The 26,137-nt window shown below is 38.0% G+C and overlaps 1 long non-coding RNA gene across 1 annotated transcript in view; it reads left to right on the top strand.

The window, feature by feature from the left end:
* LOC142431909 (uncharacterized) overlaps positions 1-26,137 on the top strand; it is a 169,840-nt gene that overhangs the window by 62,570 nt on the left and 81,133 nt on the right. The window contains exon 2 of the long non-coding RNA XR_012780858.1: positions 5,985-6,052. This is a non-coding gene — a long non-coding RNA (uncharacterized LOC142431909). The remainder of the gene's footprint in view (positions 1-5,984; positions 6,053-26,137) is intronic.

Below are 26,137 nucleotides of genomic sequence, written 5' to 3'. Positions count from 1 at the left end.
TGTATGAATTGTGATAAGAGTTGTATGAACCCCCCCAATAAAAGGATTTAATAGAAATAATTACTCCCCCCCCAAATTGCTGAAAAAACTCGGCTTATACTCGAGTATATACGGTATATAGCATGTCAGTATATATACCCTTGAATCTATGTATCCAGGGTCTCAAGAGAAACAGCCAATAGAATTGTATCTAGACAGATGTATGAGTAGGTAGATAGATAGCTACTGAGAGAGAAATTGAATGATTTTAAGTCTTTCATGCAGTCATGATGTTTGGAAGTTCAAGATCCATAGGAAAGGTCAACAGGGTGAGAACTTAGGGTAAGAGTTGATGTTAGAGTTGTGAGCCTGACATTCTTCAGGCTGAATTTTAGGACATGGCGTTAGGAGAGACCGGTCCCTGAAGAAGGATGTCGTGTGTGGTAAAATAGAGGGGCGGTGGAAAAAGGAAGACCCTGGACGAGATGGGTTGACACAGTGGCCTCATCAAGGGGTTCAGGCATAAGAACAGTTGTGAGGATGGCACAGTACTGTGCAGTGTTACGTTCTGTTGTCCGTAGGGTCCGAATCAACTCCAATGCACCTGACAACAAGTTACTGTCTTGATAGGACTTTTCAGTTCCAAAAACACTCTGACTTTTCAGAGAATGATATTGTATAGTGATGCTGAGATCTAGTAGATTGCGTGGTTTGAAACATACACATTAATAGATATAGTAAAGCTACATTTTTGATGGTGGACAAAGCTATCACCTTTTTTTTTTCAAAATTTGAACTGCTGTGGCATCTTCCACCCAGGAATCTGAAATTCCCACAAACTCTCATGATAGTTATTATTAAGTGTGTAAAGCATTTGACTCTTCTTCGAGTTTTAGGAGGTGGTGGTGAGGCAGTAGAGCTCAGTGTTTTTAGGACTTTCTCTGTTTCCCTCCTAATTACCTCCACTGAAGGGAGGTCCTTGCACAGTTGCTATGTCTTGTACAGACTTACATACCATAGAACAGTGGTTCTCAACCTGTGGGTCGTGACCCCTTCACAAGGGTCGCCTGATTCATAACAGTAGCAAAATTGCAGTTATTGAAATAGCAACGAAAATAATTTTATGGTGGGGGCTCACCGCCACATGAACTGTATTAAAGGGTCGTGGCATTAGGAAGGTTGAGAACCACTGCCATAGGACAACTCCTAATACTACTTTCCTAATAAGATACTGTCCCTTAAAGATGTAAGGGTGGTAGATAGATGTTTGGGTGAAACATTGAACTTTTGTATATTTATCTCTTTTGTGCTTAGTTTCTAGTGGTTACTTGGTAAATAAGTGAATCCAACAAAGAGTGTTGTCATTTTCAAAGTTATGATTTTGAAATGCTATATACTTATTACATTCATGTCCAAAGAAGTTTTATATTACTTTCTAAGACTGTGATGCATTCCTTTAAAGGTATTCATACTTTCTTATCAATTAGCAGTTAGTGAAAGTTCACAGTTCCCATCAGTAGTTTATTTTCAATTACAGATATTGTCTGTAAGTCTGTGTTGTCATTAACAATAACTGCTGTTTTCTTAAGTGCAAAAAGGGTAGAATGAAAATAAGAAAAAGTTCCTTTCCTCTAAAAGTAAAAATGTAGAGATAATAGGTACAAATTAATATCGTACAAAATACAGTGTTAAAAAATTCTAAGAGCTGTATGTAGTAGACTAGAGGGAGAATCTGGGTTAGTTTCATGGCAGAAAGCATTTCAGGTAGCTTAATAACTCAGTGGTTCTCAATCTTCCTAATGTTGCAACCCTTTAATACAGTTCCTCGTGTTGTGGTAACCGCCCAACCATAAAGTTATTTTGTTGCTACTTCATAACTGTAATTTTGCTACTGTTATGAATCGGGCGAGCCCTGTAAAAGGGCCTTTAGGCACCCCCCCAAGGGGTCGTGACCCACAAGTTGAGAACCGCTGTAATAATAACTGGATAGGAAGTTGTCGGAGGAGGGCATACCAGGCAGAGGATATAATGTAGGCAGACTCGGAAACAGTGAAGCTCTTAGTTCAGTCAAAGAATGGTGATCGCAGGTGAAGTAGGAAAAGAATCGGGGAAATCTAGAGCCCAGAGTCCCCTGTGGTAATTCTCAGGCCTGATGCATACCATGACCTCAATTCTGTGTTTTCTTCATCCAGAAAAAGGGGGAAATATTTGTACTTATCTCAACGGATTGATACAAGGACTGGCATACATACAGCACCTAGAACAATGCTAGCATGTAACTGTTGCCAAGGAGTCAGCTCCAACCCATGGAGAGCCCATGGCAGTCTGTTTGTGTCTGCGTGGAGCTGTGCTTCCACACAGGGTTGCCAGTGGCTGCTTTTTCAGAAGTAAATCATCAAGTCTTTCATCTGAGGCATTTGGAAAGTACTCGGTATTTTCAATACTAAGATTTATACCAAGGAATCAAACTCCCAACCTTTTGGCAGCCACACACATTGACTGCCCTGTCGACCTCTCCGGGTGGTGCAGCAGTGCGCACACTGGACTGCTCATGCGTAGGTTGGGGTTTTGATGCTGCCCAGAGAGCCCTTGGGAGAAAGCCCTGGTGATCGGATGCTGAGAAGTCAACACCACTGAAAACACTCTGGAGTGTGTTTCTGCCTTGACACATATGCTCTCGCCATGATTTGGACTTGTCTCCAGGGCAGCTAGTTGGTTAAATGTTAGATGGTGAGACAGTGAGTAGTTTTATCCTATTGTACCATTGAAGCCATTGAAGAAGGCTTTTCAACAAAAGGATGAAAAGGCATATACTTCAAGAGGATTATCTTGGCATTAGGATGTGCAGTTGACCAACAGAGGCACCAGTTAAAAGACAAGGCGGCACCCTGGCAAGGGAAAGGGCAGCGTTTATAAAGAAATGAGAGACGTAGGAGGTTTTGCATGGGTCCCATGACTTGCACATACTTCCTATGTAAAGTTTTTAAATTGAGAATGTCTGGTTTGGGGAATAAGCAAATATAAAAATCTAATGATGAAAGGGAGGGTTAATAGACAAAAAGTTAAATTTTAAATACACTGGTTAAAGATTATTCCAGAAGAGAGTGAATATTTTTAAAAGAAGGCTTATTAAAATGTTAAGAAAAAATGGTTAAGGGGGACCAGTATTTTTTAACTTTAGATAACAGTGCTACTGATTTCTGTTACATGTGAGTAATCTGCAGGCTTTGCGTAGGTAGTCTGTACTCAATTATTGATTGTATCACCATTTTCTTCTTTTGGAATTTTCTGATACCATCACTGGGTTAATTAAGAGTCTCCAGTTCATAGTATCAATTGATGTGTACTTCACGAAATATTGTCCTATCTGCTAATTCTATCAACTTCTTCTTATTACCTTGCACCATCTCTAGAACAGCATAGACAAAACCTTCCAAAAAGAATTTCATAATTTCAGCATGCATTTTACTCAAAATATCCTTTTTCCAAGCAGATGAGCCATGTTGCAAGTTTATAAGGTGGAAGTGCTAGAGGTATTTCCAAGATCAGCATGTTGCTTAGAGACCTAAATATTTTTTGTAAATGATCAAGTGATGAATACACAATGGGGTATACTTCTTTTGTTTCTCCCTTTTATTGGGTGCTCTTACATCTCTTATCACAATCCGTACATTCATCCAATGAATGTTATTCTACTTTTCTGTTACTCGTCCCCCTGGGAGGTGGTTATAGGCTGATCCTTCTGATCGATTCCCCCTTTCTTCCCCCACCCTCCCCTAATTCTCCTGGTATCTCTACTCTCATTGTTGGCCTTGAGGGGTTTATCTATCCTGGATTCCCTTTGTTGTGGGCTCTTATTTGTAACAATGTGCATGTTCTGGACTAAGCTGATTTGTAAGGTAGAATTGAGGTCATGATAGTTGGGGAAGAAAGCACCGAAAAACTAGAGGAAAGTTGTGTGCTTCATCGGTGCTATTCTGCACCCTGACTGGCTCATCTCTTCCCTGTGAACCCTCCGTGAGGGGTTGTCCAATTGTCTACAGTTGGGCATTGGTTCTCCAATCCATTGTCGCACCCCCACCCCTATTCATATTTGGTATGATTTTGTTCTGGGTCTTTGATGCCTGATACCTAATCAATGGGATATACTTCTGCACAATAATAGTGCCACAAACTGAGAACAATTGAGTAATTTGCAGTCAATTAGGAAGAGCTGCAGTCTAAGAGATTACACTGCAAGTAGGGCTATCCTTTTCCTCAGATCTGTGCAAGGAACTAGACATCCATTTTCACTTCCTCTTTTGAAGTAGTTGAAATAATGTATAATAGCCCCAAAATGAAACAGAAGTAAAAGATGGATTAGGAATAGGAATTTGGTTGGAAGTGGAAGTAAACAGGAGTCTCTGATACTTTTAAAAAGGAAAGATAAGAAAAAATGAAGTCATCTGTTCAGAAAAATAATTAAGATGAGGCCCATTAGAGAAAGTGGAATGAATGTATTGGCATTTTTGTCAGTTCCTATTATAGAATTCCCATATTTGTTACCTGTGCTTCATTATCAGGAGCCCTGGTGGCGTAGTGGTTTGCACTTTGTGCAGTCCGCATGGTCAGTGATTCAAAACCACCAGCAGCTCTGAGGGAGAAAGACTGAGCGTTTTACTCCTGTAAGCAGTCTCAGAAACCCACACACCACTATGAGTCAGCATTGACTTGATAGCTGTGAGTTTGGTTTGGGTTTTTGATGCTTTGCTATGCAAAGGAAAAACAAATTGCCTGACAATGGCGATGTCAGTAATTCAGTGTTTTGAAATATACTTACTTCTTGGTTTAGTTACCAATTTCGCTACCTATATTTTCTACCAAATCCAAATTTTCAAATCAGTGAGACTGGAATGTGGGATCAGATGAATGTCCCTGATACCTAGATAAATCAGTATTCATGAATGTGTACTTGACTTTTAATCTCTGAATGCCTTCTCTTCTCAGATATTCAGGGAATTCCAAATGAACACTGAGCTATAAACAAAAAGTCACCTACTCTAATCAGCTGTTTTTCATCTGTTAATCATGACATCTTTCCTAGCTTTTCAAAGCAGTATACTTTTCACTGATCAGAAAAACAGAAATAGAAACCTCAGCGTTTATAGGTTCATATTTGATCAGTGAAACCAGAAACTTTATTGTCTGTTTTGGATGGCAATAAAAACGTAAATATTCATTGAAAGAACTTACATTTTGTTGCGTGTCTGCATTCTACCCAATGTCCTTTTTAGAAACACTTGCAAAGAGTTTCGACAGTGACTGGGCATACAACTGTGATAAGAATTTAATTTGAGTTTAGTGTCTTCATGCTAGTAAGAAATCTAAGAGCAAAAGAATTCGTAACATCTGGGTGCTTTGTAGACTAGCCCCCCTTACATTGAGATATATGTAAGTACTTTTAAGTAGTGAAACATTATGACCAAAACATCTCTTTCAGGTTGCTTTCTTCATCAGCTACTATTGTGATCATTCATTCATTTAGTGAATTATTAAATGCATTATATGAACCTCACAACAACAACAACAGAATGTGCCAACCCCTCTTCCAGGACTGGAAATATGTCAAGAATACAGATAGATTAGTGAAGAATGTCCGAGAATAATGGTCGCCATGAAGAGAAAAGCGGCAGGATACTGAGACTGTGTGTGCAAAGCAGGTGGGGGGGGATACTTGTGGGCTGGAACAAAGGTTGGTCAGGTGAGATTAATCTGAGGCACTCTGAACCGAGGCAGAATAAATCAGTCAAACATTTCAGGCAGAGAAAACGGCAGCATACACACTCTGCTTGATCTATAGGTATAATATTAGTGTAGTTAAGGAATGACAAGAAGGCTAGGCTGTTAAGTGAGCAGAGCTCATCCATCGGAACCTGTAACCTAATAGCCAGAGAATGTTGAATTAAGGGAGTGTAAGAAATGCTAAAATGTGTTTACATGAAATTATTTTTTTTTGTTTTTGTAAGGATCTCTTCAGAGCTAAGGAGACAAGATGAATCCTTTTGAAGATTGAATGGACTCTTCACTCCTTACCGTAAGTCCCAATTCTCCATATGTGCACCATATCTCCATTCCTTCACTTTTGACTATATAAAAATATTCTTCAAATTTTATTCCCTGCCTTGGCAACATTTACAAAGCAAAGGCACATAGTCTTTTATGTCTTACATAATCCCATGAAAGGACATGAAAGAAGAAAATGCTAAAGAAATGAATATTACAGTTCATTCTGTATTTTGAAGTAAATTCTACCTTTCGCTAATTGAATGTGGTCTTTGTGGTCCATTGTACAAGTCACTTAGTACCTGTAGATTTGGGCAAATTATCTAACCTCTCCTGGTTTCCTCATCTGTAATATTGTCATGATTACTTGAGATCATGCACATGAAGCATTTAACCCTGGCACAAAGAACAGGGAATATCAACAGAACTTACTGTGTCATGTACTACAGGCGAACTTCCCTATTCTAATCACGTCTATCAAACTCTGCAAACTTTGAGTGGACTCAAGAAACTGTCTTGTTGGTTTCTCCAAATCTCATGGCACTCATCAACTATTTCTTCCTCCAGTGTCTAGTTCAAGAGAATTGTATGTTTTTAAAATCATCATTTGGTAATGAAAGGGCCAAGGGTCAGAGTGTGCCTATTAAAAAACAAAACTGTCAATTCAGTGTCGATCACAGTGACCTTGTAGGACAGAATAGAACAGCTTCCTGGGGTTTCCAATGCCATAATTCCTGGGAGCAGACTGCCACATTGTTCTCTTGCTAGATAGCTGGTATGTTCCAACCACTGATCTTTGGTTAACAGCTGAGTGGTTTAGCCACTGCATCACCAGTGCTCCTCTATTAAAAACCTAATATTAATTCACACTCATATCAAGCTTTGGCAACGCCTGGACATACTGTGTAACTGTAGCAAGGATTTGAGAGCTTAGGTAAAAGTGTGTGAGTATATACCCGTTGATCTCCAGAGCTGAGTTTGGCAAGTCTGTAGTCATTCATGTCTATCTAATTAATGACATTCCTGCCACATGGGGATCTTAGAGCACAGATTGTGTCTACCTTCTGCGTGCAAAACCCTACTTTGTTCTCCTATGTTTAAAAAAAAAGCAAGCCCTGTTCTTCATTCCTTTATTGTATCATTCTGAGTGCAGTTTTTCAACTTCCTTTTTCGTTCCTTCCACTCTCACTCCCTCTATTTCTTTCTAACTCATTCTATTGCTTTTCTCTGTCTTGTTTAACTATTTATTTTTTCCAAGGAAAAAGAGGAGGAAAGCAATTTGGGGGTTGATCTAAAAGGAAGAAACTAATATCATCCCTGAACTGATTATGAAAGTTTTCTTGAAACTCAGAAATGTTTTACTTCACTTGTCACGTTCCTCTGAGATCATGGCCATCCCACAACCACTTCTGTTATTTTTCTTGCCTAAAATGGTTTTTCCTCCTTCTTCCATCTTTTAAGAACAGTGTTATACCTCACCTCTTCCAATAATCTAACTCTGGACTCCATTGATCTTTTTTCTTACCCCTATGCTAGTGTATACTTTTTGCTATTTTATTTACTTGTACATAAGCTTAAAGACTTGTTTAACCAATACAATTTTTATCTTTATTCAGAGATCAGATCGTAGACTTTTTATATGTACTTGTTAAAACCTAAATATATATTTTTTAAAAACCTAAATATTTCATCTTCCATGGGGAAAAGGACATGTTAGCAATGCTCTAGATCTCTTCAGCTGATTGAAAGACAGTAGACTATTTTATAACATTATAGACACTACATGGGCAGACTTTAGGTAATTCTTACTGTAAGAAACCTATCGATAATAATAGATCAATTCACATGCCCCAGTCAGCACCTTCATATACCCTCTCCTGTTCCAAAGTTCCAAGTGAGCTTAGATAGAATCTCAGAGTCTTGAGTAGCAAGGTGAATCTGGACTAACCTTTAAATGTGATAAAATTCCCAAAGAAAAAGATATATATCTCCTGGTAAACTTTTTTTAATCATTTGACTTCTTAATTATATTTCAACCAGAAGAAAGGCAATGAGTGCTAGTCTGTCAGGGTTAGTTTGTATCCTCACTCACCCCGCCACACACACACACACACACACACACACACACACACACACACACACACACACACACACGATATCTCTAGCAATTTTAGGAATGGCAGGGCTAACACTGGCCTAAAAACATTTGAGACTACCTATAATTCTCAGTTACCCAGGCCTCCTCTGTGTCACTTAATGATAAACGATAACACATTCATGCATAGAAAGATTATATCTTCTAAAGAAAGTACTTTGTGGTTCAATATAAAATTTATGGGAGATACCAGAATAAAGACAATGATAGCCAGTGAGCTCTGTTAAATTTAGCCACATGGAAAATCAGAGAATATCATTGAAATCCTAAATAAACAGGCTATCCAATAGAGGAAGATGTCTACACTCAGGAACTGTATCCTGCAATGTAACTTTGAAAGAGAGGATGGGAAGACAGTGCCGCGGAAGGCGCCATGTATACCTAGTTGTGCTCTATTAAAAGAGGCGCTTGACTGCTCAGTAATTGCAGAGCTAGGCTCTTTGGGAGGCCTTTGTCATCCCTCCTTGGCTGACACCAGACGATAGTGTGGCTCTGTGATAAGAAACAGAGGACCAGTGTCTCCATGGTAACTCGCTGAGCTCTATATATTATACCTCATTACAAATGAGTATAGATGGTTAAAAATATTAATGCAGAAAGTGAATATATGTGTGTGATATATGTATTCCGTCCATCTAAAGTATGAACAAAATAAAATAAAACAAGATTGTTGTATTGTAAAGACACAGTTGATAGGCCAGCCCCCTCCCCAATTGGTACAGGTAAATATTTTATTTTTCAGTTCCTCTGATGGTTTTGATGTGATCCCACCCAGCTGTATCTTGAAAGATTAATGATGGTTAGGAAAAGAACCTGAGAAGAGGCACTGAATGGAATAGATGCCTGCTACAGAGAAGAAAGAGTACTGACTGGCCTGTGGGACAAAAAAGAAATATATATATATATATATATATATATAAAAGGATTTACTAAGTCTGCTATTCTCATCCTCCTAACAGAGAAAATCTGGATCACATTAGAATGGAAACCTGGAGACTTTTACAGCAATTCCTAGAGTTCCAAATTTCCAGAGCCTAGTGACAGCAAAAAGACAGAGGAAAGGAAAATCAGAGGATTTGCCTTGGTTGTCGATCTAGTTTTCTCTTGTGTAGGTATTGATTTTACTTTAGTACAACTAACTTTGCTATATCTCTCCAAATAAGGCCATTCCACTTATGTGTTGGTCTCTATATGGTTAAACATCCTTCCAGAAAACTCAGCCTGCCTGTATCAAGCATTTTAAAGGAAACAGACTGAACTGATGAAGTCATCAATGAGTTAAACCATTAACACCAGAAATGAAAACTTCTTATTCAAAACACAGAATGCAAATATTTGGCCAGAGAACAAAAGACCCAGGAGCTTTAGGAAAGGATAGATTAGCTAATATCTTTTAGTCTGTTTACTGCTATGAGTAACTGTAAGCCCTGACACGAGGCCCTTTTGTTGTCCAGGAAAAATTTTACTTCTCCTGAAAGTTGGTTCCTTCTCCACATAGATCTCTTTGTCAACCATTCTATTTAACTTCTAAACAAGCATTTATACTGTTTATATAAAGTGCATAAATGCATTTTAAAGATAGTGAAATAATAAGATAAATAGTATTTTACCTAAGCTGAATAACAAATATTTATCTCTAAGTTCTTATTTTTTGTTCTATTCATAAAAGCTGTGGAAACTCTTCAGAAGTCTGTGCATCACATAAAAACAACAACAACAACAACAAAGAAACAGTAGTTGTTGAGTTGATCTCAGCTAATGGTAATTAAATGAGTTTGAATATAATTGTACTCCTTAAAATTTTCAATGGCTGATTTTTTAGAAGAAACCTCTGAGTGGACTTGAATCTTCAATTTTTAGGTAGCAGCATTTTAGTGGCATTTACTAAAATTGTGGCATTTACTGTTACTTGTGTATAATAACTTTGTAGCAATACACTTCAGAAAGGTATGAGAAACCAGTGCAGGAAATGTATTGGTTATGGAAGACTAGCAACCAATTCTGACTGTATTAAGACGAGTGTTAAGATGGGTACTAAGAACAGAGAGCCTAATGGGCAGCTCAAGTGGCATTTAACAAAAACTGTCTTCCATTTCTTCCTTTTGTAGATCATAAAGCAACCTAATATATATTATTCAGTAAGAACTAATCAATACTAAATTTAAAGGGGTCTAACTGGAAGTTTCTTCTCTAAAGTGGCCAAGTACAGAGGCCAGTAAGTTATGAGTGACCTTTTGCTACTGCCCTCTTGTCTCAGTGTCTGATAATCACTGCCTTCATTCTGACCTATACGGTAGCCTTTGACACAGAGTACTACAGCTGGTCCTGTACTACGCCCTTGACTCAGAATTTTATTGTTGTGTGCCCTTCAGTACCGTATGCATGGCATAGTAGCCTGGGGAGTAGGAAAACAGAAGAAACTTAGATTTGTAAGATTTTTTAAAACTAGAAAGAGGAATAGAGAAAATTGGGCCATAATTTTTTTGTTTGCTTTTTTGTTTTAAGTATGGTGATATTATTGACAACAAAACATTCACCAATTCAATGAATTCTACAAATCAAATTAAGTGGCATTGACTAGAATCTTTATATCACCCAACCCCTGTATCTTTTATCTCATTATTCTAATATCATTATCTTTAACTCAGTGTCCCCAAGCAAAAGCTCCTTTCCTCCTCCGACCACTTCTGATTTTTATACATGAGAGTAAGTAAAAATTACTGCTATAAAATCATAGAGACCTTTGTAAACAAAAATAGCAAATTGTAAAGTTGTTTCTCGATGTCTTCCATAGAGTTGTTACACTTTTAACGGTATGTTTCCGTCTCTCTGACCCATCCCTGAAGAATTCTGTGCTCTTCAACTTACACCACATGGAAACAGCAGTTTTGTCATCCTCACGGGACTCAGATGTGTTCCTTTGAAATATTCTTTGAGTTTGGGGAACAGAAAGATGTCTTCCAGGACAAGATTAGGATGGTGGGGGTGGGTGAGTAAGCTTTGCTAATGAAATTCTTGCAGGACACATAGCTGCTTTCCAGAGTGAGTACCTTAGGTTTATTGTGATGGAAAAAACCTCTTTGCAGCTTACCTGGCTTTTTTTCCTCTCCAGTGCAGTTTTCAGTTTTCTTAATAACACTTCTTCCAATCAGCCTCTGTGATTGTCCTGTGTCCTTTGAGAAAAGCTATCAGCTTACCCCTTGGAAATCTTAAAAATCAGTTGTTATAACTTTCTGAGATGACTTCTCTACCTCAAATTCATCTTTAAAATCTTCCCAGATTTCCTTATAACATTTGATCCATCTAAAAACGCTTGCTTTGTGTGGGAAAGCATTCCCATAAACTTACCTCAAAACTCCAGTGTTTTGGGAAGAGGTCTGCTTGATTTTAGCTTTGACTTCAAAATATTTTTTCCTATAGCACTGTAATATCCCTTAAATACATCATCCATGATCACAGAGATGTGTGTGAGCACATTTTGTTTGCAGGGAACCTGCTCATGACCTGGAACCGTACGCTGAAGTACTTTTTGATTACCCTTGACTTTGTTTCATATAAATGAAATCTAACAATATTTCTATTTTGTGAGTGACTTATTTGACTCAAGGTTCATCCATCTTTTTTATTTATTTGTTTTTTTTATTTTTTTGGTTCATCCATCTTGTGACATACATCAGACTATTTTTTCTTTTGTTAGCTGAGTGATAGTCCATTGTATGTTTAATACCACATTTTGCTTATCTACTCATCTGTGAGTGGACATTAAAAATCATATTATTGGCATATACTCCATTTATCAAACAATTGTTCATTCATTTTAAGAAGAGTTGTGCAATCATCACCACAGTCAATTTCAGAACATTTTCTTCTCGTACTTATTCATTGTAGTTTAGCTTCCCATTTCCCACCAACCTTCTTTGCCATCCCCTAGGTTATTAATGTAGGTACTGTCTCTATAGATTTACCTATCCTGAATTTCATATAAAAATCATACAAAGCACATACAGGAGGGAACCCCCCAAAAGCATAAAATAATAAAAAGTGAAAAAACTTTAAAATGAGTCAAAAGGAAAGTCAAATGACAGTCCTCTCTGATAGCAAGACTCTTCACATTCCTGAACCATGGTCAGAGGGGACCCACCAGAGGCTTAATGTATGTGGGTAACCCTGCCAATGGGTTTTGGACTACTACTGTCCTCCTCAGCCTTTTGCAAACTGGGGGTTCATAATTTAAGTTCTGATGTCGTTTCCTCCTTAACATTTGGATTTTATTATTTATAATCCTTGGATAACAAAAAGGCTGGTGTGCTGCTTCTATATGGACTTCGATGGCTGCTTGTTTGAAGACAAGCTTTTAAGACCCTAGATGTGATTCTTTCTGATAGCTAGACACCATCTGGTGTCTTCACCCCATTTTGCTATAGCATCCATATCCTCAGTGATCTCTTCATGAGGGTGAGTATCAAGAAGGGCCATTTCACAAGAACTAATTTTCTTAGATTGGGGCTAGAATTAAGTGTGAACCTAAAACCCATGTGAAAGGATATTTAAATTTTCCACCTTTTGGGTTTGTGAAAAGTACTATAGTGAACGTTGGCATACAGGCTTATGTTTATATTTTTGTTTTTACTTCTATTGGGTACGTATGTAGGATTGAGCTTGTTGGGACATATTCCACATTAAGACTCGTGAGGAACCTCCAAACTCTTTTCCATAGTGGCTGTACTATTTTTTATTCTCACCAACAATGGATGAAGGTTCCATCTTATCCACGCCTTCTCTGATTCCTATTGTTTTCCTTAAGAAAAATCATTGCCATATTAATGGGTTGAGTTGATATCATTGTGCTTTTCATTTGTATCTCCCTAATGGTTAAAGAGAGAACTCTGATGGTGTAGTGGATTATATGTTGGATTGATAATCTCAAGGTCAGTAGTTCAAAACTACAAGCTTCTCTATGGGCGAAAGATGAAACTTCCTTTTCCTGTAAAGATAAACAATCTCAGAAACCCAAGGAGCAGATCTACCCTGTCCTATAGGGTTGCTGTGAGTCAGAATGGACAGGATGGCAGTGAATTTGTTTTGAATGACTGATGACATGAGCATTCATATGGGTCTTCTTCAATCTCTTTCAAGCAAGTCTTGGTGCAGTGATTAAAGTACTTGGCTACCAACCAACAGGTGGACAGTTCAAACCACTAGCCTTTCTATAGGAGAAAGATGCAGCCATATGCTTCATATTTACAGTCTTAGAAACCTTATGGGAAGTTAGGCTACCTTTTCCTTTCTCATTTTGCTATATTACTGTGGGTAAGACTTTCTGTACAATACTTAATAGGAGTAGTGAGAATGGACATCCTTGTCTTGGTTCCACTATCTCCTTTGGGTATAGTACTGGAAATTGGCAAATCATAAAGGCACTCAACATACGGATAAGTCTTTCCTTTTATTCTTACCTCGTTGAGAGTTTTTGTCAAGGGTGTTAGATTTTATCAAAATTTTTTCTACATCAATTGAGATGTCTGTGGTTTGTTTACTTTGTTCTATTAATGTAATGCATTACAGTGATTAGGAACTTTGATGACATAGTGGGTTATGTGTTGGGCTGCTAACCACAAGGTCAACAGTTCAAAACCACCAACCACTCCTTGGGTGAAAGATGAGGTTTTCTACTCCCATAAAGATTTACAGTCTCAGAAACCCACAGGGGCAGGTCTACTGTGTCCTATAGAGCCTCTAGGAGTTGGAATAGACTTGATGGCAGTGAATTTTATCAATAAACAGAACATGGGTGAGGAGGGATTTGCCATATCTGACCTCCTCTGGCTTCACCCTTTATCCTCTTTAACCTTTCCTTACATCAAGCATTCTGCCCAAGGCACTCTACTTCTATAGTGGGTTCATTAATTTGTGAAGTGGCTAAACAGAACTCACAGACAATACTCACAATTAAGGGGGCTTATTAGGGAAGTTAATACGATGCCACAAGTTAGGATCAGTAAACAGTAAGGATACAGTTTTTGATACATAACAATACTCCTTAGCTAGCAACCAAGTCTCTCTCTGTTCCTAAGCCTCTCAGTCATGTGGTCCCTTGACTTCTGCCTCTGTGGCCTAGAATGCTGTCTCACAGTTGCATAGCCTTGTGCCGCAGCAGGAAGAGGGACGACACAATCTTGGCACTGATCCTCTAAGTCTCTGTAACAACAGTCCCTGGTGCATCTGGCCTTTGTGTCCTCCTCCACTTCAGACAGAACTCTCGGGCGTGCTCTTCCAGGTTCCTGAGCTCTATGGGAACCCCATCTTATATATACTTGTGGGAAGTTAACATCCCTTAAGTGTCCCATAAGTATATATAAGGACTTCCCAAAATATATGAGATGCTTCATATCTGTTGAGGAATGGTTTTGATGGAAGTGTGATTATTGTCGTATAGATGACTGCCATACCCCCGAGGAAAACAAAGGATGATGTCTAAGGCATACCTTCTTGTAAATCAATCTTAAAGATGCTCCCAAAGATACAAAGGGTGGCGTGACTTGGTTCACATTCTCTTTTAAGGTCAGATTTAACCCGATCTTCATCCTGTAATAGAGAATACTCTCCAAAATGGGATCATAGTTGCAGGCACAGAGCCAAGAATTATAATACATCACATTTAAGAAGTTATGATTTGAAAGGCCATGCTAATTGACTACATCTCCTGGGGGTGGGGGTCGGGTGTTGAGATTTTATTGCACTGGTTGGTTTTCTAATGTTGAACCAGCCTTGCATTCTTGGAATAAATCTTACTTGACCATGGTGTGTTATTCGTAGATACACACACACATACATGTATACAAATGGAGGACTTCAAAAAGTTCATAAAAATGTGTCATTATCTTTAAATTCCATTTTTCTATAAACTTTTAAAAGTTCCACATGTACATACATATAATAAAATAATGTATATAATTTATTTTATTGAGAATATAATCCTGTATAATTCTTTTAATAAGAGATTATATTTTAGTATATGCTAGTTCACTAGTGTAGTTAGTCCCTGGATTTACTAGTTCACTAGCAGAGTTAGTCCCTGACTTAAGACATATTTAATATTGTGATGAACCACACTTAATTTTTATATCTTTAGTAATATAAACCACACACAATATTGCAGTGCATACTTTGCTGATGGTATCATTCTCGGATGTTTGCTTACATAATGTGTTCAATTGCTGATTTATAAAGACACTGATCACAAAAGGCAGTAATTAGAAAAACTAAAAAATAAATGAAATATTCAACTTATATCAGAATCAGCTTATGATGTAGCCATTGGAATGGAACCCTTTCAGAATTACCTGTTTTTGTTGATAGTTCTGGCTTTTATATTCATAAGGGATACTGGTAGGTAGTTTTTGTGTTATTTTTCCTTGTGTCTTTTTTCTGGCTTTGGTGTTAGAATAATACTGGTATTAAAGAAAGCAGAACTAATTCTCCTTTTTGAAATATTTTGAATAGGATTGATGTCAGTTGTTTTTAAAATATTTCGTAGATTCCTCAGTGAATCTGGCTGGTCCAGTAGTTTTTTCTTGGAAGGTTTTTGATTACTGATTCAATTTCTTCACTTCTTGGGAGTCTGTTGAAATTTTTCACTTGCTGTTAAGTCAGTTTAGGTAGGTTTTGTTTATTTACATTTTCAAGAGTTTTGGATTATAGTTCATAGTGTTTTAAAAAATTATTATTCCTCTTGGATCAATCTTAATGTCTCATGCTCACCACACTGCTTTCTCTTTGATTTGTCCTGAGCCACCTTTCCCTGGTCACCCAAGTGTCCAAGCCTGTGCTGCATTCACTGTATCCTTCAGTCTCAGGCCTGACTATTCACAGAATCCAGCCCACACTGTGCTTACTTTGCTGTTGTCTCAGATTTGTTGCTAGGGTCTTCTGGATTCTTCAGGAACCTTTCTGTTCTATCTTCTTTACTCAGGAGCTACAGTCTGCACCATACACACAGCACCATCAAATTCCAGGAATGCTCATTAACTCCCATTGAGTCTTTGTCTTCCATGCTATTTGGACCCTGGGTTCCCTGCCAGAGGGCACAGTTGTAGTCATTCCAAGATGGCCATGCTTACCTGGGTATGTGTGGGGTTGTAGTCATTCCAAGATGGCCATGCTTACCTGGGTATGTGGGGTGAGGGTGATTGCTGAACCCTATTCGCCTGCGGTTTGTATGCTATTTTTTTTCTTGATGTTTTGTATACTTTGATTCTCTAATCTTTAAAATTATGCCTGGAGTTCTTCTTTTTTTGTTGTTTATTTCCTTTTCAAATTGTGGCAGACATGACTGTGCAACTAACTGCTTATGCTGTCATCTTGCTCTACCTTTCTCCGGGTTCTACTTTTTTAATTAATATGAGCAAAAAGGCGTTATGTTAGTCTCGGTAGACTAGAGAAACAAATTCATAAACATGCATATGTATATAAGAGACAGTTTTATATAAAGGGTACTTGTATATTAAGAAAACATCCCAACCCAGTCTAGTCCAAGGTCATAAATCCGATATTAGCCCATATGTCTGACAACAGTCTATAAAGTCCTCTTCAGACTCACGAAACACACGCAATGACGCCGAATGTAGAAGATCACAGGCCAGTGGGTAGAAAGTCTTTGGTGGTAGAAGCAGCTCAGTGCTGGCAGGGGTTCCCACATGGCCATTCCAGTTCCCAGTGCTGCATCAGGGTAGGTCCATGTGGCATCTCCACAGGGATGCCTCACAGGAAGTCAGCCTTGCCAGGAGAGAGTCTCCAAGGGAGTGAACCCAGAGAGAAAGGTGTCTTCCACCTCCAGGGAGGAACTACCAGATTTCCCAGAATCCTCAGAAGGCCATGTCCACAGAAGCCTCACTGGTTAGCTCCAGATTGACAGCCTAGACTCCTACACTCTTGATCCTTAAATTGACACCAGACTAGGTGACTACCACAGGTGTGTGGTGTAAAATTAGTCAAACCTCGATAGAACACCATCTGGCATAATGTATGTGTTATTGTTATGTACCATCAATTACAACTCTCTGGTTCTGTCTGATAAAATTAAATGGAAATCTAGGATTTCCAAGCCTATAATCTTCACCACAGCAGATTGGAAGGTATTTTCTCCCACAGAGCAGCTGTGGTGGGCTTGAATGGCCAGCCTTTAGCAACTGAGCGTTCAGCCACTGTGTTTCCAGAGTGCCTTCATAATAAACTTATTTACAAGGGGGTTTCAAAAAGCATGATCAAAAGATCCATTATCTCTTCATCCTATTTTTCCAAGACTTATCTTAAGCTCCTTCATATGTGTGTATAATAAGTATCACACAGTCAGGCAATCAGTATATAGTTAAATACTTGTAGTTGTTTGTGACTTATCTGAACAACATTAAATTCTGTTCAGTGATGCTTATTCTTCCATGTATGTTGCTCCTAGATGGACGCTTCCGTTTCAAAATTAGAATTAATATTGTGTTGAAGAAGCCCATATGTACCCATACTTGGAATCGACATAAAATTTCTTGCCAGGAGAAAAAAGTCGTTATAAACCTGTTCTATTATTTGACCAGATTGCTTTAAAAAAAAACACACATTTTATTAGGGGCTCATACAACTCTTATCACAATCCATACATACACCAGTTGTGTAAAGCACATCTGTACATTCTTTGCCCTCATCATTTTCAAAGCATTTGCTCTCCACTTAAGCCCTTTGCATCAGGTCCTCTTTTTTTTCCCCTCCCTCCCTGCTCCCCCCTCCCTCATGAGTACATTGCTTTAATTCTTAGTATTTTTTGCTGCTTTAATCAAATGAGAAAAAGCTCTCCTGCAGATTCAGAGCTCAGTACACTCTTCCTTGCTCCTGACCATGCCCAAGCTTCTTGATCTCTAGGGAAAAGGTTGACATCTGGGGAGATTTCCATGTTTCACTTTGTTCTAGTAAAGTGTTTGAAATATTCACTATTTTACTGAAACTTGAGTCCTCTTTCTCTGTTCTAGTACTGTCTAAAATTCTTGATGTTTTAAAAAGGATTCATTAATAAATTGAGGGATCTATGAAATTAACACAAACTGAATTTATTTTTAATTAGGATTTTCTGTAGTTTCTATTCTACTTTTGAATGGAATATTCACATAGGCCTCTTAGGATACACTACAGAATTAACACAAATTATAATACATCAATGTGTCAATTTTAATTAGCACAGAAATATTTAGATGTCTTAAGTTTGGTGCTCGCAATGGAAGCAGGTCTAAACAAGTTTAGAATTGTCCCAAAGTAAGAGATTTGAAAAATAAACTTTGAAAAGTTTTGACCACAAGGATTATACATTTTAATCAGATGATGCAGATTTACTGAATCCTGTTAAAGCAACAGGAAGGAAAATCATTTCATCCAAGTAAAACCTCTGGTGAATTCCTGGTAACCAATTTCAGATAAGATCCTTAAGTATTAAAATGTCAAAAGGTTTAGCAGACTCAAAAGCATGAGGCTAGGCAGAATTCTAAGATATTAGACAAGATGGCATCAGAAACAAAATAAACATAGGCAAGACCAGGTTCTTACATTTCGATTTTAAGCAGGAAATGAGGACATTCTGGGTATTCAGGATGACAACAAAGAAAAATGGTAGTAAGACATACCAGGTTTAAAAATACTTGTGATGCATATTGTGTTGAACCTGAAGTCAGAAAAAAACCACACAGGTTTTATGTACTATTTCAGTGCTAGCCTTCTTTTACGATGCTCAGTAATTTCACGATCAGCCAAGGACCAGGCTATAATAATGTCTTCTGTTTTAAACATATTCAAATAACATTGAACCACAAAATGGTGTAAAATTTATTTAAAGTACTGGTGTGTTTCTAGGAGACCTGGTTTTGGTAGAAAAGCAAGGTGTTGGTGTTATTATTTGCCATAAGGTTGGCATTGACTCATGGTAACTCTTTTTACCACAAAGAATTGTTGCGTGAGCCTGTGCTTTTTTCAGAATCTTTGGTATGCTTGAATTCATTGTTGAGATCAGTAAACACTGAGATCAGATAGACCTTATTCCTTCCACTTCCCTTTTCATGTTATCTCTGGTGTACCTGTGACTTAATCTGTGTGACCTGGACAAATCTAGAAGACACTGATAGTTGTTCAAAGTGCTTTAACTACCAGCAGTATTTTGGAGCTTCAGTTTATCTTCCCAATGACATTCTGGTGAATGCATGATGGTATCTCACTGTGGTTTTAATTTGTACTTCTCAGATAACTAACGTAATTTGACACTTAGATCCTATTTTATGAATTACCCATTCCAATCTTTTAAAAAATAGCATTTATTCTCTTTTAAACTTTGATTAGTATTTTTGAGGAATTCATTCTTGGCATTAGCTTTTTGTTTATATGTGTTGTGCAAATATCTCATTTCATACTGTGGATTACCTATTTACGTCTGATAAACAGACGTTCTTAATTTTATTGTAGTCAAATCTCTTTTTTTCTTTCTGTTTAACTCTGTGTGTCTTGCTTAAGAAAATTTTCTTTGTCTGAAAATCCTTTCCTGAATTTTTGTACTTTAACTTTTAACATTAAGTATTCAATCTATCAGGAAATTATTTTAATTAAAGTTACAAGGTAAGGACTCACGTTTATTCCCCCCCCCCATAACTCCTTCCTTTACTTAAAAACATTTAAAAATAAATAACATTTTAAATACCATCTTTTCAGGAATTCTAATCACAATGATTTTCTTAAGTTTATCATATGAAACACTTAGCACAACATGTTTAGCAAAATATTTTTTTTTTTTTTTTTTTAATTTTTTTTTTTTTTTTAGCAAAATATTAAAACATACACACAAAGAAGGCTTAGAAAGAAGATAAGTATTTCTGTGGATCAACTATGAGACAGAAAAAGAAAAATAGTGGAACAGAAGTCAATTACTTTGTGTGTTGTGGATTAAAAGAAAAGATAATTGTTTTTCAGGCGTTTTGCTCCTGTGAATTTAATAGTACTTCAAATGTTTCAAGGTAACCAGAAGTGTGAATTCATCATTTCTACACAAAGACTTGAACATTAGAGTGGAGGATTTTTCTTAACCAAAACGGTTGTGTGGGGGTGGGGCGTCACTATCTGTTCTGTGTTGAGCCGTGACGTCCAAAGTTGCATGTTGCATTTGAGGGAATACATAGACATATCCTTATGACTACAGCAGAACGAAATACCTCTGGGATCCTCAAATATCACCTTGGGAATTCTAAAATGCCATTATCAGACCTAATTCTGGATTGAGAGAATCAAGATTTGATGGAAATGTACATGAAAATATCTGACCAAGGAGTATAATGAGTAGGAAAGGAAGAGTTTGGGGTAGGTGAGGTAGAAATCCCAAAATTCCAGACAGTAGAACAGATTTACTCACAAGGAATCCATCCAACATCACCATAGTCTATTGACTACAGCCAGCCTCAGTCTACCCCCGATGCCTCCCTCCGATGCTCTCCACCACACTATGGCAGTTCCTCTGCTGATCAGCCTGCACAGGGCGACCCTCATAGCCTGCAACCATCCATCCAGCATCCCCTGAGAGGGCCATCCAACCCCCCTTCCAAACAACAAAATAGGCGAGGGTGAGAGGGAAACCTCAGAAGAACAAAGGCATAGCCTGACCCTCCAGTGAAGTTGGCTACAGGCAGCCCGCAGAAATATTCCTAACAACCTCCCAAAGAAAGAGTCCAGGGCTCTTTGACTCCCAAGACAATGGCGCCACGCTCTTCCCAAAGACACGCAGACACCAAGTCAGGTGAAACAATAGGCAATGTGAGAAGAAGTTCTGAAGCTAACGACATTCATAGAAGAAACAGAGTTTGATCTGCCACAGAAAGAAATCTGATGGTGCTCGCCTGTCAAAAGATATAGTGTCTCGGGTCTTAAAAGGCTGAAGGTAAACAAGCAACCATCTAGCTCAGAAGCAACAAAGCCCACATGGCAGAAGCACACCAGCTTGTGTGATCACGAGGTGCCGAAGGGATCAGCTATCTGGCATCAAAGAACAAAAAAAAAATCATATAATTGTGTGCCCCTAATAAAAACGATTTAATAAATTTTAAAAAAAGAAATCTTCAGAATGCTGTTTGGAGTCATACAGGGCATGAGTGAAGCAATACAGAAAAAGAATGACATGATAGTGGAGGAGATAAAGGCCACCCACAAAAGGGAAATACAAGAGTTAAAGAAGGAAGTAACAAAAGCAAATAACAAATTCAAAGACTTCACCAACAGACTATAAGAAGTAGAGAATCATACCCGTGATCACCCCCCCACCCAGGATAACCAGGCAGACTTCAACAAAGACAGTCAAAGAGATAATCAGAGAAACCAATGAAGACCTGAGAACAATGTCTGATGCTGTGAAGAGGAACATTAGAATAATTGGACAACTGGACAAGACACAACAAAGAGTCAACAGCAAAAATAACAAGGGAATTCTAAGAGGAAAACTTACTCAGTTTAACAAATGAAAAATCAGGCAACCATTCAGGAGGCCAATCTCAAGAAGTATTCACCAAGGCATGTAATACACTATCCAACTTTGAGGAATAGGAGAAAATCATAAGAGCAGCTAGGGAAAAAAAGGCAGTCATCTATGAAAAGTATGAAATAAGAATATTCTCAGCCCTACCAGTGGGTACCATGAAGAGGAGAGAATGGTGTAACATATTCTGAAAGTTGAAAGAAAATAATGCAAACCCAAGAATACTATACCCTACCAAATTATCTATCAGGATAGTTGCAGAAGTACGAGTCTTCCTGGAAAAGGGAAAAACTCAAAGAATGCATTAAAAGAAGAAACCCAGCTCTACAAGAAAATTCTTACCAACCCTGTATGGGCAAAGCACAACACTCACTGAGCACAAATGGGAGAGCGCTACATAGAGCAAATCCCCCCAGAGGTCAACACATTCAAAACAGCCCTCAAGATAGAATTGGATCAGTAGTAAAAAGGCAAGAATAAACCTCACACTCATATGCACACTGTACCAATAAGAAGAGCGGTAGGAAAACACCCAACACAAAAGGTATGAGGTGCCGTTACGGAAGTCCACAGATGGATGTCTTAACTCTGAGCACCAATGGACTGAACTCAATCATTAAAGGACAAAGACTAGCAGGCTGACTTAGAAAAACAACACATCAATCTGCTGCCTAGAAGAGAGACATCTCAAGCTTGCTAAGAAAAATAGGTTGAGAATCAAAGGCTAGAGAAAAATTTACAAAACAAATGTCAACTCAAAATAAGGAGGGGTTGCAATTCTAATCTCTGACAAAATTGATCTCAAGATGCAAGCTATAACAAGAGATAAGGAGGGGCAGTATGTAATGCTCAAGGGAACAGGAGACAAGTACCAGTGAGCAAAATAAATATATGAGCCCAATGAGAAACCCGTGTAATTTGTCCAACATTTCAAAAGATGAAAAAAGAAATCACAGGCTCAACAATCATGGTGGGTGTCTTTATTACACTGCTTTCAGAGAAATATCACAGGGAAAGATGCTTAACAAGTTAGCTACAGAGCTAAACTCTACAATTAGGTGACTTGACCTGATTGACATCAGATCTCCACCCAAATGCAAAAATAAATCACATTCTTTTCTAGCCCACGTGGCATATATACTCGAAGATAGACCACATGCTTGGACACACGTCGGTCCTGTGTAAACTCAAGCACATAGAGATGATTCAGACATCTCTCTTGGACCACTGTGACATAAGGCTGGAAATCAACAATTGATTAAGAAAACAAGGGCAAACATTTGGAGGATGAATAACTACTGCAAATTGAGTGGGGACTGGCCCAAATCAGACACAGAATTTGGAAGTTTTTAGAAACCAAAAAGAATGAAAATATGACATTCCAAACCTTTGGGACACAGCAAAAAGCACTTAGAGGAAGTTTAAAAGCAATAAATGCACAAATTCAAAAGGAAGAGAGATGTACAATTAATATGCTGGCACTAAACCTCCAGTAATTAAAGCAGAATTGACAAGAGAATCCCACTAAAGCAAAAGAAAAGAAATAGCAAAAGAAACAAAATAATGAAAATTGGGACTGAGATACAGGAGAGGGAAAATAAGAAAACAATTTGAAAAATCAGTGTAGCTAAAAGTTGATTCTTTGAAAGGATTAACAGAATAGACCAGGCGCCTTCAAACTACGGCCTGGGGGCCACATGCAGCCTGCTGAGGACATTTATCTGGCCCGCCAGGTGTTTTTGCCCCCCCTTATTTTTTTCTTCAAAATAAGATAATGTGCAGTGTGCATAGGAATTTATTTATAGTTTTTTAGAACTATAGTCCAGTCCTCCAATGTGTCTGAGGGACAGTAAACAGGCCCCCTGTTAAAAAAGTTTGAGGACCCCTGGGATAGACAAACCTTACCAAAAATAAAAAGAAGGAACACTTCAATAATAGGACATTACAATGAATCCTAAAGAAATTAAAGGCTATGGAGGCCTGTTCTCCAATGAATTCAAGAACTTGAAAGATATGGAAAATACTTGGAAAAACAATCCCTCCCTATGTTAGCCAGATGGACATAAAGAACCTAAACAGACCCGCGATAGTTTATTGTGCCAGAAGAAATAGATGAAATAGACACAGTTATCAAGGAATTACCAACAAAAAATTCCCCAGGTCAGACAGCTTCACAGGAGAATTCTACCAAGCATTCAGGGAAGAATGGACATCAATTCTACACAAATTCTTCTAGAGCATAGAAAAGACTGCAAACTCCTGAAATATTTCTGTAAAGCTAGTAATACACTGATACCTAGAGTTGAGACGGATCCCACAAAAATTGAGAACTACAGACTGATATCTCTAAGTAACATTGATGTAAAAATCCTTAACAAAATACTGGCCTATGTACTTTCATATACAAGTATATAAAATGAATAATTCACCATGATCCAGTGGGATTCATTCCAGGGATGTAGGGATGGTTCAACTTCTTTAAGTCCATCAGCATTATTCACCACAGTGACATGAAAAAGGATAAGAATCACATGATAATATGCATAGATAGACGCAGAAAAAGCATCCAACAACATCCAACACCCATTACTGTTTAAGACACTCCGTAAGATAGGAATGGAAGGAAAATTCCTCAATAATAATACAAGCTATATAAGAAAACCATCAGCAAATGTGGTAGTCACTGGAGAAAAGGTGCAAACAATCCCACTGAAAAAGGAGACCAGACAAGTGTGCCCTCACTTTTACTAGAGGCCCTAGCTAACAACATAAGGCAAAGAAAAGACATCAAAGGTATCTGGGGAAAGAAGAGGTAAAACTGTCTTTATCTGCAGATTTTATATTTGGAAAACCCCAAAAGCTCCCAAGAGGAGCAGTGGAAGCAATAGAGGAATGTGGCAGAGTGACAGGATACAAGATCAACAAACAAGCCTATCAGACTTGTATATTACATTGGATGTACATGTTATGGTCTAGCCAGATTTGTAAGGTAGAATTGGGGTCATGATAGTGGGGAGGTGGGGAAGCATTAAGGAGCTAGAGACAGTTGTATGTTTGGTTGGTGCTATACTGCACCCTGACTGGCACGTATCTTCCTTGGGACCCTTCTGTAAGGGGATGTCTAATTGTCTACAGATGAGCTTTTGGGTCTCCACTCCATGCTCCTCCCTCATTTACATCAATATGATTTTTTCTGTTACAGCACCATAAAGCTTTTTGGGTAATATAACTGAAGTGCTGGACTGCTTGTAATTCAGTGTGTATCTTCTGCTGAACCTTTTTGTAATCCTTGTGGTAGTCATTGTTGGTTGCTGTTGAGTTAGGGATGATTTATGGCAAGGCCTTTTGTAACAGAATGAAATATTGCTAATGAAATGTTGTAATGTACTAGCTTCATAGTTGTATGACTTTGTGCCAGTTCACCTCATTGGGATTTGGTTTGTCATAACTGATGTTCCAACGCTTAGTTTGTCTTGATTATCTAAAGTTACTAATACTTTGTACTTCACCACCCACAGGGTTTTCATTGGCTTCTTAAAAAAAAAGTTGGTCACCAGCCTTTCATCCTGATCTGTATTAGTTTGGAAGCACCAACATAATTTGCTCACTATTGGTAATCTTTTTTTGACTTTTTATAGTAGTGATCTTATATTTGTCCTCTTTGACTATTTTATTCATATAATACCTTACAAGTTCATCTATGGTATTAGGTTTTCATAGATTCATTGTTTCTCTTTCGTGTTGGTTAGTATTCCATTGTGTGTATGTAAATAGATAATTTGTTTATTCATCATCCCATTGATGGGCATTTAGGTTATATCCATCTTTTTGCTACCGTGAATTCTGTTACAATTAAACATGGTGTTTATTTATGTCCTTTTAGCTTGAGTTTTCGGATGTTGCCAGATGTGTTGTTGAGAGGGTGAGAGAATATTTTGAGTGGCTAGTGGAGAGAATGGAGAAGTGAGGGCTGGGTCTTTATGTACTTTTTGAGACAAGTTATGCAGTTAGTATTGAGGGTGAGATTTGCCCACCATGACCCTTTGTTCCACACAGGACTACTACTTGGTTGAGCATACATTTGTCTATAGTTATTTTCCAGGGATATCTGACAAATTAAGCAGGTGTGATGTTGAATACCATAGGGAATGTTTTCCCTTTTCTCTTTAGAGCTTCAGTGTTGTTCTTGAATAAGGTTCACGCTGGGGAGCACAATATCAATCTTTTATTCCGCTCCCCCCAGCACTTATCCACAGGCCACAACCCAATATAAAGTTTACTCTCAGTATACCGACAATTTAAATTCAAGAACATTGAAATGACCCAACCAGGTTATTCACAGATTCAGTAGCATTGTAAGCTAGGCTTACAAAAAGACAATTTTCTCTCCTGATAAGACATTTGTAACAAAACACAAACCA

The sequence above is a fragment of the Tenrec ecaudatus genome, chromosome 18, assembly GCF_050624435.1.
Source record: "Tenrec ecaudatus isolate mTenEca1 chromosome 18, mTenEca1.hap1, whole genome shotgun sequence".
Taxonomy (NCBI): Eukaryota; Metazoa; Chordata; class Mammalia; order Afrosoricida; family Tenrecidae; genus Tenrec; species Tenrec ecaudatus.
Note: the sequence above shows the minus strand (reverse complement) of the source record. Positions and strands in the feature narration are given on the sequence as shown.